The following is a 12125-nucleotide window of genomic DNA, read 5'->3' on the forward strand; positions in this document are numbered from 1 at the left end:
TCAGATTTTTCAATCAAAAATTCCATTGAAAATTGAATTTTCAACAAAAAATTGTCAAAAACTTGAAATTTGGAATGTTTCCTGCACCTTTAATAGTAATACTTGTATCTTTTTATTCACCATCCTCTTGTTCTACATATCTAGATTCTTATATTGCACCCATTCCCATGGTGTCTGAAATCAAGAATACCAGACTAACACTATCTACAGATCACAGTACTCCCTAGTTTTCTTATATACTTTTGGGAACCTGTTCAGAACCTGTCAAATATTTGTTTGAATGAAGAGCATGAAGTTTTAGTATTGTATAGGGCTTGAAGAGTTAATTGCCAAAACTATTTTATAGGGCCTGCTATACACACAGCAGGGAGGCAGATTACCCAGCGGCTGCAAGAACAAGGACTTTTGTTATACAGCCTCAGAGGTCCCATAACTGCAGATTGAGACATATGTGTAGCATATCAACACTGCAAATGACTGGTCTGCAACGTGAAACAGCCTCCTGATGGTCGTTATGTCCCTAAAACCCAGTTTTATAGAAGATCTAATTTTATTACCAGAGAACTGAACATCAGAAATCACTTTAATATCTCAGAGCTATTAATTATTTGTGCTTGGAAGAGCTACAGGTCTATGTTCTCTTCAATAAGGAATTGATATTAGTCCACAATGTTTCTCCATATCACTTGAGCATCAAATTGTAAGGGCTTTTGGGCCTGTTTCCCCACAGTACAAATGTATAACTTCCACAGATTCACTGACACGCATGAAAGTTTTATATGCACATATCAAGGGTGAAAATAACCACCTTTAAAGCTGATAAAAATGGATCATGTTGTGAATAGCCATATAAACCAGGTGGCTAAATACTTCAGGTTACATTAGGCCCTTGATTTTTGCTCTGGGATATGCAGACGTAAGTTGATATACAGACATGTCCATATTTAAATGACAGACACACATACACACACATGCACACACAATAAGTGACTGCATTTGCAAGCAAGCTTTGCAGCCAATTTCACAGGCAACATGATGTTATGCACTCATGTTTTAGTGGGAAGTATCAATCTCTGAATCAGTAGAAATAAAAGACATTCTTTAAATATTTTTTTAAAGATATTAACAGAACAGAGTTGGGTGCTATAAGGTCTGAGCTTGCATCATTAACCTTAATGGGAATTTTGCTATCTACTTCAATGGTGCAGGATCAGACTTCAGGTGAGAACATTCATTCCTATATATAAAGAAGATTAAACATTTTCTAGTGAAGCTTTTAAACTGAAGTGATTATTTTAATCCTAAATTGTGTTTCTGGTAAATTTCCCCTATATGTATTTGTCTTCCATTTTTATATATATTATTTCTAGGAATTATTCAAACCATTTGGCATTTGTAATTTGCTAAAGCAAAATTAAATTAGTCATATACTGTAGTAATTTTCACCTAAGCCAGGGGTCGGCAACCTATGGCACGCGAGCCAATGTTTGATGGCACGCTGCTGCCTGCCAGGGTCCTGGCCCCACTCAGCCCCCCCCGCCCACCGATTTCTCCTGCGGGGGCAGGAGGCAGAAGCTTGATCATTCTGGCAGCCAAACTCCCCCTCCCCCGCTTCTTCCCCCAGCATGGTGCTTTCCTGCCCCTCCCCCTCCCTCTCGCCGATCAGCTGATCGCCCTTGTGAGGGGAAGGGGAAAGGGAAGGGGGAGGTGGGGAAAGGGAAGGGGGAGGGGGAGGCGGGGCAGAGCCGAGCTGAACTGCAGCATGCTCGCTGCTCCGGGGAGGAAGCAGAGAAGAGGTGGGGACGGGGCCCTGGGAGAAGAGGTGGGGATGGGGCATATCCCCTCCAGCCCCCTGCTGTGAGCACCCCCATGAGCTGAGCACCCCAGCCCTCTGCCCTGACCCCTGAACCCCCCCCGCACCCAGCCCTCTGCCCTGACCCCTGCACCCCCCGACACACCCAGCCCTCTGCCCTGACCCCTGCACCCCCTCACACACACCCAGCCCTCTGCCCCGTCCCCTGCACCACCTCACACACACCCAGCCCTCTGCCCCGTCCCCTGCACCACCTCACACACACCCAGCCCTCTGCCCCGACCCCTGCACCACCTCACACACACCCAGCCCTCTGCCCCGACCCCTGCACCCCCTCACACACCCAACCTCCTACACCCCATGCCCTGACTCTTGCCCCCCCCACATGCCCACCCCCCACCCCGAGCACCAAACGGGAGCTCCTGCACCCACCCCCCACATTCCCACCTGCACCCTAGTTTGGGTTCCCGGCTGCCAGCCCCTTGCCAGCCAGGGTCCCGCAGGCCCCGCTCAGCCCGCTGCTGAACTAGGTGAACGGAACCCCAGGCTGGCAGTGGGCTGAGTGGGCTGGTGACATAAGATCAGCATTTTAATTTAATTTTAAATTAAGCTTCTTAAACATTTTGAAAACCTTGTTTACTTTACATACAACAATAGTTTGGTTATATAATATAGACTAATAGAGAGAGACCTTCTAAAAAAAGCTACAATGTATTACTGGCACACGAAACCTTAAGTTAAAGTGAATAAGTGAGGATTCGGGACACCACTTCTGAAAGGTTGCCAATCCCTGCCCTAAGCAATGGCATGAGCTACAAACCTAATTTATTTTAAAGCACATCTATGTAGAAACCATTTAAAAGACAGATCAAGAGAACTAAGTTTAGTGCCTTTAGTTCCCAAGAAATATTTAATTATTAATCATATTTATTACAGTAGAGCTTAAAGGCTAAACGAGAATGGAGAGTCCATTTTGCTAGGCACTATACAGAGTAATAGACTGAACTTCATTAAACCAAGAGCTATTTATTTCTTTAACTAATGGTATGGCTAAAATTAAGGTATAGATTATTGTTAACGGTACAGTTGTACTGAGGCGTTCTAAATTTAAGTGAATGTGTTTTTATGAACTGAAGCATCTGCTCCTTTGTAGTTAGATCATGGATAGATATACACACATGTGCACACAATGTGACACAAAGAGTTGGGGTAGAAAGCATAGATCAACTAGTTATCTGCTCTATTGATTTTCTGTAGCAAATAGGTTATAATTTCTGCAAATGGTCAGAATGTGTACAGAATTCAACATCTTTATCTCTGAAAGAAATTACAAACACGGTCTCTACTACCATTCTTTTGAGCTAAGAATCCTCAGGCAATACTGGTACACATCAGAAACAGAAAGTTTATTTTTTTAAAATAACCAATTAAATTAAGGCTCAGAATAAGAATTTTTTTTGCCTTTAAAAATAACGTAAGAGGCCATTCCGATGAAAAAAAATAAATTAGTATGCCCTTAGATGTTGTCTTCTTCTTTAATTATAACATCCTTAATTATGTGCAAGATAGCAGTGAGCTGTTTTATATATTAGGTTAGGGTTAGTAATTATAATTTCATTAGAAATATACAATTATTAATACAGTTAATTGAGAACCGGGATGGAATTGGTACTTATTCAAAAGAATGCCTTATGAACCTGTGTAAAATCTAACGTGTGTTAGGAAGCTGTTAATCCTCAATACATGGATCACATTTGATGTCAATGACACTTGTGTAAATCAAGTCAAGACAGTTGCTCTCCAGATTAAGCATGGTGTAAGAGATCAGAACTTGACCCAACAGCTTTTAATAATAAATTTTCATGTATATTTAAAGCTTTAATAGAACAAAGCAGCACTAAAGACCACTGGTTCTATATTTCACAAAGGTCTCTTCAGTCCTTACTTTGCCTGCATGGTGCACCTTATTATTTGTATTACAGTAGTACCTAGGAGCCAACTGAGAACGATGCCCCTATTGCTTAGACATTCTGACACCTTTTCACTAGGAATAACGTTTATTCTTGCCATTGAACAGTCCTTTGGATGCTCCATTGCACTTGACAGAAAAGGGGAAATGTAAAGAGGTTGGGATGCACCTTTTCACTGTGCCCAGGCCTGGGGAACTGGGCCATGCATTCTCTAAGGTGTCAGTTGGGAGAAGTTTCAGAGTAACAGCCGTGTTAGTCTGTATCCGCAAAAAGAAGAACAGGAGTACTTGTGGCACCTTAGAGTTTGTTAGTCTCTAAGGTGCCACAAGTACTCCTGTTCTTCTTCTTTCAGTTGGGAGAGTCAGCAGCATGCCTAACTGCACATGCTGGGCTTGGAGAAGCAGAGCCCAATTCTACAAGGTGCTGAATGACCTCAGCTTTAAGCTTAGAGGGAGTTGAAGAGGCTCAGGTTTTCACAGGGAGCATTCAGCACCTCTAAGGATTGAGACTGTAGAGTACATTTTAAAAGAAAAATCTATGCCTATGTTATGAAGTACTAGTAATTTCCTGGGGGTTGTACATTATCTATTTTAATAAGGGATCCTTTTGCTCAGATAAAGTGCCCTACCTCCCTAGTTGGAGATACCAAGAACCACTCACCTGGTTGATAAGACCACTATTTAATAGCAAAGACAATCTGGGGAGCCCTTATAAATGCATATCTGCCCCAGCCCCCTGATTTTCCTTAGCAATAATCCATTTTCTTTGCTGCAACTGATTACCTGGTCTTTAGTCACTTGAAATTCAGATTATCATCTGATAATAAGGCAATGATATCACTACAGTAGAATCTCAGAGTTACGAAAACCAGAGTTACGAACTGACCAGTTAACCACACACCTCATTTGGAACCAGAAATATGCAATTAGGCAGCAGCAGAGACACCCCTCCCCCCCCCCCAAAAAAGGGAAAATATAGTATAGTACTGTGTTAAACGTAAACTACCAAAAACTAGAAAGAAAATTTAAAAAAAAGCAGGGCTGCCCAGAGGATTCAGGGGGCCTGAGGTCTTCGGTGGCAGGGGTCCTTCCACTCTGGGTCTTCAGGGCACAGCGGCGGAGGGTCCAGGGGCAAGTGACGGACCTGCTGCCAAACTGCCACCGAAGACCCAGAGCAGAAGGAACCCTCGCCGCCGAATTGCCGCCGAAGAAGCTCCGGGTCTTCGCTCCAGGTGTGTTCGGCGGCACTTAAGGACCTGCCGCCGAAGACCCGCCAAAAACTCTCATGGGGGCCCCTGAAAACTCTCGTGGGGGCCCCTGTGGGGGCCGGGGCAAATTGCCCCACTTGCCCCCCTCTCTGGGTGGCCCTGAAAAAAAGATTTGACAAGGTAAAATATTGTTTCTGTGCTAGCTTCATTTAAATTAAGATGGTTAAAAGCAGCGTTTTTCTTCTGCCTAGTAAGATTTCAAACCTGTATTAAGTCAATGTTCAGTTGTAAACTTCTGAAAGAACAACCGTAACGTTTTGTTCAGCGTTACTGTAGCTGAGAGAAGACACACTGGTACGGCGCCTCCTGCTAGTTGTCCTGAGAATTAGCTCTTTTCCAGCCTTGGCATGCCCTCTGCTGGTCAGTAGGTCACCTGCCTTAGGCCCCCCATATCCCTCCTGGACCCCTGTGCCCCTTTATCTCAGGGTTCTGCCCCAGCAGAACTCTCGATTTCCCCTCCAAGGGGAACCCCCACCCCTCTATACCCACCTTGCCTCAGTGGCTACTGTCAGTCGTCATCTAGCCCCCTTTCTCTGGGGCAAACTGCAGTCTGTAATGGCCACTCATCATTGGCAAGAGGGTTGGACCAGCTGCCTCCACCTATCCCCGGGCTGCACCGCTGCAGCCCCAGGACCTCTTTAGGCCTTGCCAGGTTGGAACTCCCCAGCTCCTTTTGCCCTTCCCCAGCACTGCTCTGCTTCAGGTACCTTCCCCCTCCAAAGCTGGAGAGAGACTCCCTACCTGCTAGCCCTGCAGCCCTTTTATAGGGCCCAGCCTGGCCCCTGCTTGGCTGCCTCTCAGCCTTTTCTGATTGGCTCACAGGCCCAGCCCTCTCCAAGGGCTGGCTTTTAACCCTTGATGAGCCAGAGCAGGGTCACGGCCCCGCTACAGTTACCAACACTTCGGAGTAATGAACAACCTCCATTCCCGAGATGTTGGTAACTCTGAGGTTCTACTGTATTATTTCAAAAGAGGATATTCAAACTTCATTAGCAGATATTTTTTGCCTACAAAATAAAAATAATCTCAAACTGACACACAAACCCCTAAACTGTGACTGACATTTGAAAAGCAAGATTTGCCCACTGCTAGCACAATGTAGGATCAAAAATCCTGCCTTTCCCTCCCAATTTTTCATGTTAGAACATGAAGTTTCTCACACATCACTCTGTGGCAATTGCAGGAAAACATCATGATACCATAGCAGGAAAAGGGTTGTTACATGAAGGGGAAGATGGAAAGAAATTATATTGTTACTTTTAATTGTTACTACTGAAGAGTTACAAACTATGTTGCTTCGGTGGGCCAAGCTGTAGATCCAATGAGAGAGCAGCATATGAAGCTGCTGCCTGTGATCTGTGTCACAGCAGCAGGGGTACAGGTCCTCTACTTGCTGAAATTTGGTGGTGAGAAGGGGATGTGTAAGCAGTGGGGGAAGGGTAATATGGATGGGGGGCAGAGATAGGGATCCTGGGGGTTTACAGGCACTCCCCAGCTCCTACACTCAGAGACCTGCTTTGTCCTTTACCTTCCTGTTTCTCATTAACCTGCCACCCATCCCCTTCCCACCTGACCCCCTCCTTCACCAGAACCCTCCTCCTCTTCTCTCCCAAAGCCTGGCTGGGAATGGCTCTCCCTCACACACACACATACTCATTCCACAGGGCCCTTCTACTTCCAGAGTCAATATTTGTGGAGGTTGAGCTGATAAACCCAAGCTTCATCCTCCCCTTGTCCCCTCACTCTGGATCCCTGTCCTCCCCTCCATCCTCTGGGTCCCTGCTGCTTCCCCTATAATTTCCCTCCGAGTCTTCTCTTGGTCCCAGCTCCCCACCACCAGCACATCTCTCTTCTTAACTATTCCTCCCACCCTCAGTCTTCCACCGTCCAATACCCCATTTTCTCCTTCATGTCACTCTCCTCTCCTCCCTGGCTGGTTGCCACTTCCAAACCCTCCCTGTAAGGGTCTTATTTCTGTTTGTCTTTAACCTGGAGTCTGTCTCCCAACACAGAAAGTTAAGCTGCTGCCTCCAACAGAGAGATTCTCTGCCTGCAGTACCAGGCAGCCTGTGGGCCTGATTTTCCTCTAAATGAGGCTTTCCTGCTTTTCCAATTTTCACCATTTCTTCTCATTGATGCCTAGATCATTCCCTGAAATTTTGGCGTTGATTAGATACTGTGTTAATATGCTATAGACAGACAGAGAGCAATGTCATGAAATTCAGTGTAGAAGCCTCACTTTGCTTGGCCAACAATGGACTCCTTCAAAAGCTGCCCCTTCCACCTCCCCCGACCTCCCAGTGGAGGGCTGTGGGGCTGGGATCCTATCAATTTGTTTTCCTATATAAACAAAAATTCTTTATACTGCAGTAGAGCCTAGAGATGGTCCATACTCTGAAGAGTTTACAATCCATGTATAAAACTATAGACAACAAGTGGCTAGACATACAGGAAGCACGAGGAACTATGAGACAAAAAGATTGTTTACAAATTCTGTCCTTTTGGCATGTTGCTGCTTGTCTACATCAGTCTTGTTTTTAGATGTAAATCTTTTGGGGCAGAAACCACCTTCTATTTTGTGTTTGTCTAGTGCCTAGAATAATGGGCCCCCAACATGCTACTGAAACAAATTTATAGAGTTCCTTGTGTGAAAGTTGGGAAAAGCACAGACATTCTTAGTCTTCTAGGAATAGAGCAAGAGTCAGGCTAACTCTAGTAACATGAGACTTGAAGGCCTAGGCAAGTAGAAAGTGAATGAGAACAGACTGTAAGAGATATTGTTTTGACCTTGTGTTAGATAAGAATGGAATGTAAACTGTGGCAGAAATTAATGAGAAAAGTGAGATATCAGAAAGAAAACGTATAACAAAATACATTTGTTGCTCATTATTGTATGTAATGAAACGTATAAAAGCTTGCCTAATTGTTTACCTAATGGAGACCTGCCCATGTGTATTCTCCCGTGCATTTGCAATTGCTCGAAAATAAAGCTGCCCCTGGCTTGTTGCTTCAAACTCAGAGTGAGGACTCGTTTTTCTTCCACACTTGCTAAAATTTTGCTATCGAACTGAAGAGATGGGCAGGGGCAATTTTCCCTGCCTCCAACTGGATAACCCCTTCTCCCCATACTGCTAAATCACTCCTGCCAGAGATTCCTTGGAACACAAATAAATTCTGCAAATACATACTTTGCCTTTGTAATGGGATCAGACTGCACTAAGCATCAGGTATTTTCAAAAACATTTCCTGAGGGAGGATACTCCCATAATCTACTACAGTGTCTTTTCTGTTGCCCTTAGATGCACATACTTTTCTATTTCAAATTACATACATTGAATATATGTCATACCGTCAATAGAATTTTTTTTCAGAAAATGTCAATGAAGTGCAGCTTAATATGAATGTTTGCTAAGTGGCTTTGCCTCCCTCCTTAAAGAAACATTTTAAATTTACAGAATCCCAGGCCCTCAGCCCTCTAGTACATAAGTCCACATGCACCCTTACACATACGATTTATTTATCAGTTTGGCAAAATTCCAGAGGAAAGCTCAGAGAGAACTTTCGAAAGAGCCCCTCCTTATTGGCAGCACATAAATGTTGACTTTTTAATAGTGACCACTTTACATTGCTTAGTGCATTTAACAGGACTTAGACTATTCTAATAAAGTTACAAGCTCTCAGAGAAAACATGTAAAGATGGTAGGAAAACAACTGGTGAGAGATGAAGTATATTGCCATTGCCTACAGATGATGGGCAAGCACCACCTGAGCAGTTGAAAAAAAAATCTAGTGATTGTGAAGGTCTGATGACAGCTGTGGGTCTACTTCATTTATTAATCTGTTTCCATTTATATTCACTTGTGTATCTTATGTATTTAGGTTTTTTTTTTATTAGTATCTTTAGATGTATTTAAGCAGGTACTCATGCACATTTGTTTAAGACAATTAAAAATGTAAAAGTTAATAGGGGCACATTAAATGACACAAGAAGGTTGGTGAACAAGGCATGCTCATTGCAAGTAAAAGCAATAACTGGTGAACATTGTTATTGGTTCTTTATCATTTAAATAGTTAAAGTTTTTTCTCTCTGTTTTATTCATCTTCATAATAGGGCAACATTGTCTGGGAAAGATTATAACAAATACACGTATGTACCATACATGAGGACCTTCACATTCTAAGGTTTCTTTCCTGATCCACCCCATCTCCTCCCTGTCCCCAGCCCCATATTATAGGATGTTATTTTATAACCCACTCTATGATCTCATCTGCCTTCCTCTGTACTTATCTTGTGACAGAGGCACTGATTCAGGAAAGCGCTTACACATGTTTCTCATCTATGACTGCCAGTAACAAAAATCCCCAAAGGCCCGCAAAGAGACACTAGGTGAGGAGAGCTCTGATGGGGAGAGCCCAGCAGTCTGGCTGGTGGGTTTTGCCCACATGCTCATACTTGGGGTCAGGATGGAATTTTTCCCTAGATCAGATTGGCTGAGACTCTGGGGAAGTTTTGCTTTCTTGTGCAGCATGGGACATGTGTCACTTGCCGGTTTAAACTAGTGGAAATGGTGAATTCTCTGTAACTTGCAGTCTTTAAACCATGATCTGAAGGTTTCAATAACTCAGACAGAGGTTAGGGCTCTATTTCAGGAGTGGGTTGGGTGAGGTTCTGTGACCTGCAATGTGCAGGAGGTCAGACTAGATGATCATGATGGTCCCTTCTGACCTTAAAGTTTATGAGCTTGAGTCCCATTGACTGCAAGTTAGTCAAATTAGTCACATGCTTAAGTGCCCTTCCTGAATACAGATGCTATGCTGAATCGTGGTCTAAGAGCATTCAGAATCATTGCTGGTCTGGGGTCATTCTCCAAAAGTGCTCTCCTACATACTTCTTGCCCCTTCAGGAACACAACACTGTTGACAGAGTGTTAAGTGTAAGTTTGTGGTGCTATGTAAATGTGGTAAAATAATATTAATAGATGACAGTTTCCTGAAAAGCTTTAGAAAAATGTATTACAGAGAATTAGCTTAAAAACAGGATTAAGTCACAAAATGTGGATCTGAGTTTCAACTTCCCTGATTCTTTAGGGGCATAAGGAGTTCTGATGCAGGGCATTAGAGACAGCCCAAGCCTTAAAGTTTAGCTCCCGATCTGGAGTTCAGATCTGGGGATCAAGTTTAGGCCTAACCCATCTTGAGCCCATTTCTTATTCTGCACCTGAAGTTACAATCTTCTCTTTTTGATTGGGGAGGAGGGATAGCTTGGTGGTTTGAACATTAGCCTGCTAAACCCAGGGTTGTGAATTCAATCCTTCAGTGGACCATCTAGGGCAAAAATCAGTACTTGGTCCTGCTAGTGAAAGCACCGGGCTGGACTCAATAACCTTTCAGGGTCCCTTTCAGTTCTATGAGATAGGTATATCTACATACATTTAAATCTCTTGGATGGCTTTGCAAATCTCAGACTAAACCTGCAACATTACTGTGTATTGGAAATAGAGCTGTTTACAAATTTAAAAGTTTCAACAAAAATAAGGAGGGGAAGAATTCAATGAACTGATAATTTCTTGGGGGGAGGGATAGCTCAGTGGTTTGAGCAGTGGCCTGCTAAACCTAGGGTTGTGAGTTCAATCCTTGAAGGGGCCATTTAGGGAACTGGGGTAAAAATCTGTCCGGGGATTGGTCCTGCTTTGAGCAGAGGGTTGGACTAGATGACCTCCTGAGGTCCTTTCCAACCCTGACATTCTATGAATATCATGATCATAACGGCAAGTAATTGTGATGTCACTCAAAAGAAACTAGGACTTCTAAAAAACATAAGCAACAGGGGAAGATGAACTCAGTGAAAACATGATTTTGTCTCAAAACATTCCCTGAACAATAAAATTACAAAAAGAAGCAGAGAACATATAGAAGCATAATTATATCTAAACTGTATTTTTTCTAAGAGATAGCAGCAGATCCTTACAGCTGAACATGTTTTATAAAAACTCCAAGTTTGCAATTCCCTGCAGTGCAGAAGTCCAAAAGTTCTCTCCAAACTAGTCTTTTAGCTTCTAACTGTATCTCACGGCTTTCAATAGGTTAATGTATACACATGCAGATCAATTGCCTCAAACTTTGGGATGCTTATGAAGGGAGTTAGCATTTGGCATGGAAAAATGAACACAACAGGAATGGCACAAAAACATTCAAAGCAAGGTGATGTCGAAACTCAAGCAAATGCTTGCAGGACTTACCTTCTCTTCTTACAACACTGATATATTTTCTCAATTACATACTTCTGTCTTTATACCACAAAAATCTCCTCCTGCATGCAGGACTCACTTCCTTAGTAGAACTGGTTGAAACAGATGGATTTGTCTTACCAATAGCTTTTTACCCTAGAAAAAGAACACTCTTGTACAATTTATAATATAAGTAGTAATAAGTTATATACAAAATTTAATGTATAATTTTTGTGGAATCCTGCCATTTTGCAAAGTTTACAACAGGACTTGTAAATATGAAGTTAGTGAAACTCCTTAGAGACCAAGCCATATGAAGCCCTGGTTTGCAAAGGGTGCAGTAAGGGCATGAGGGGTCATGAGAATTAGTATTGTTGTGATAATGCTCAGAGATTATATAAAAAGAAGATATATTCAAAGGTGTATGTTGTTGACTAGGCTGTAGTCCCAAAGTGGAAATCAAGATACACACCTTATATCTAAACACAGACACATATGTACATACATCTGTGTATGTACGGAAAAAGAGAGGGGACTATATAATGGTGTTGTATATGAAGATTTATTGACATGAGTTTAGGATAGTTCTCATTCACAAGTTTCAAAGCTATGAATGAGTTACACAGGTCATCTCAACCCCTTTATACTATCCCATATGGCCATGCCCCACGTTTTACCAAATGCTTTTAAAAAAAAAATTTAAAAAGGTTCTAAAATATTTTTTCTCTCTGTCTGCATATACAAGCAGGATTCTTTGGTACCATACACAACACTGTATAGACCTTGTAAGGAGAAGATTTTTTTAAAAAACTCTAAGAAATTCCATAAAATGAAAATATTCTGGAAGT

At 42.6% G+C, this 12125-nt stretch overlaps 1 protein-coding gene across 1 annotated transcript in view; it reads right to left on the reverse strand.

Annotated features, from left to right (window-relative positions):
- CEP44 (centrosomal protein 44) overlaps positions 1-12125 on the reverse strand; it is a 119267-nt gene that overhangs the window by 35061 nt on the left and 72081 nt on the right. Inside the window, exon 11 of the transcript XR_008445072.1 lies at positions 11290-11433. The gene's annotated coding sequence lies outside the window, so the exon portion shown is untranslated. The remainder of the gene's footprint in view (positions 1-11289; positions 11434-12125) is intronic.

This window comes from Malaclemys terrapin, chromosome 5 (assembly GCF_027887155.1).
Source record: "Malaclemys terrapin pileata isolate rMalTer1 chromosome 5, rMalTer1.hap1, whole genome shotgun sequence".
Classification (NCBI taxonomy): domain Eukaryota; kingdom Metazoa; phylum Chordata; order Testudines; family Emydidae; genus Malaclemys; species Malaclemys terrapin.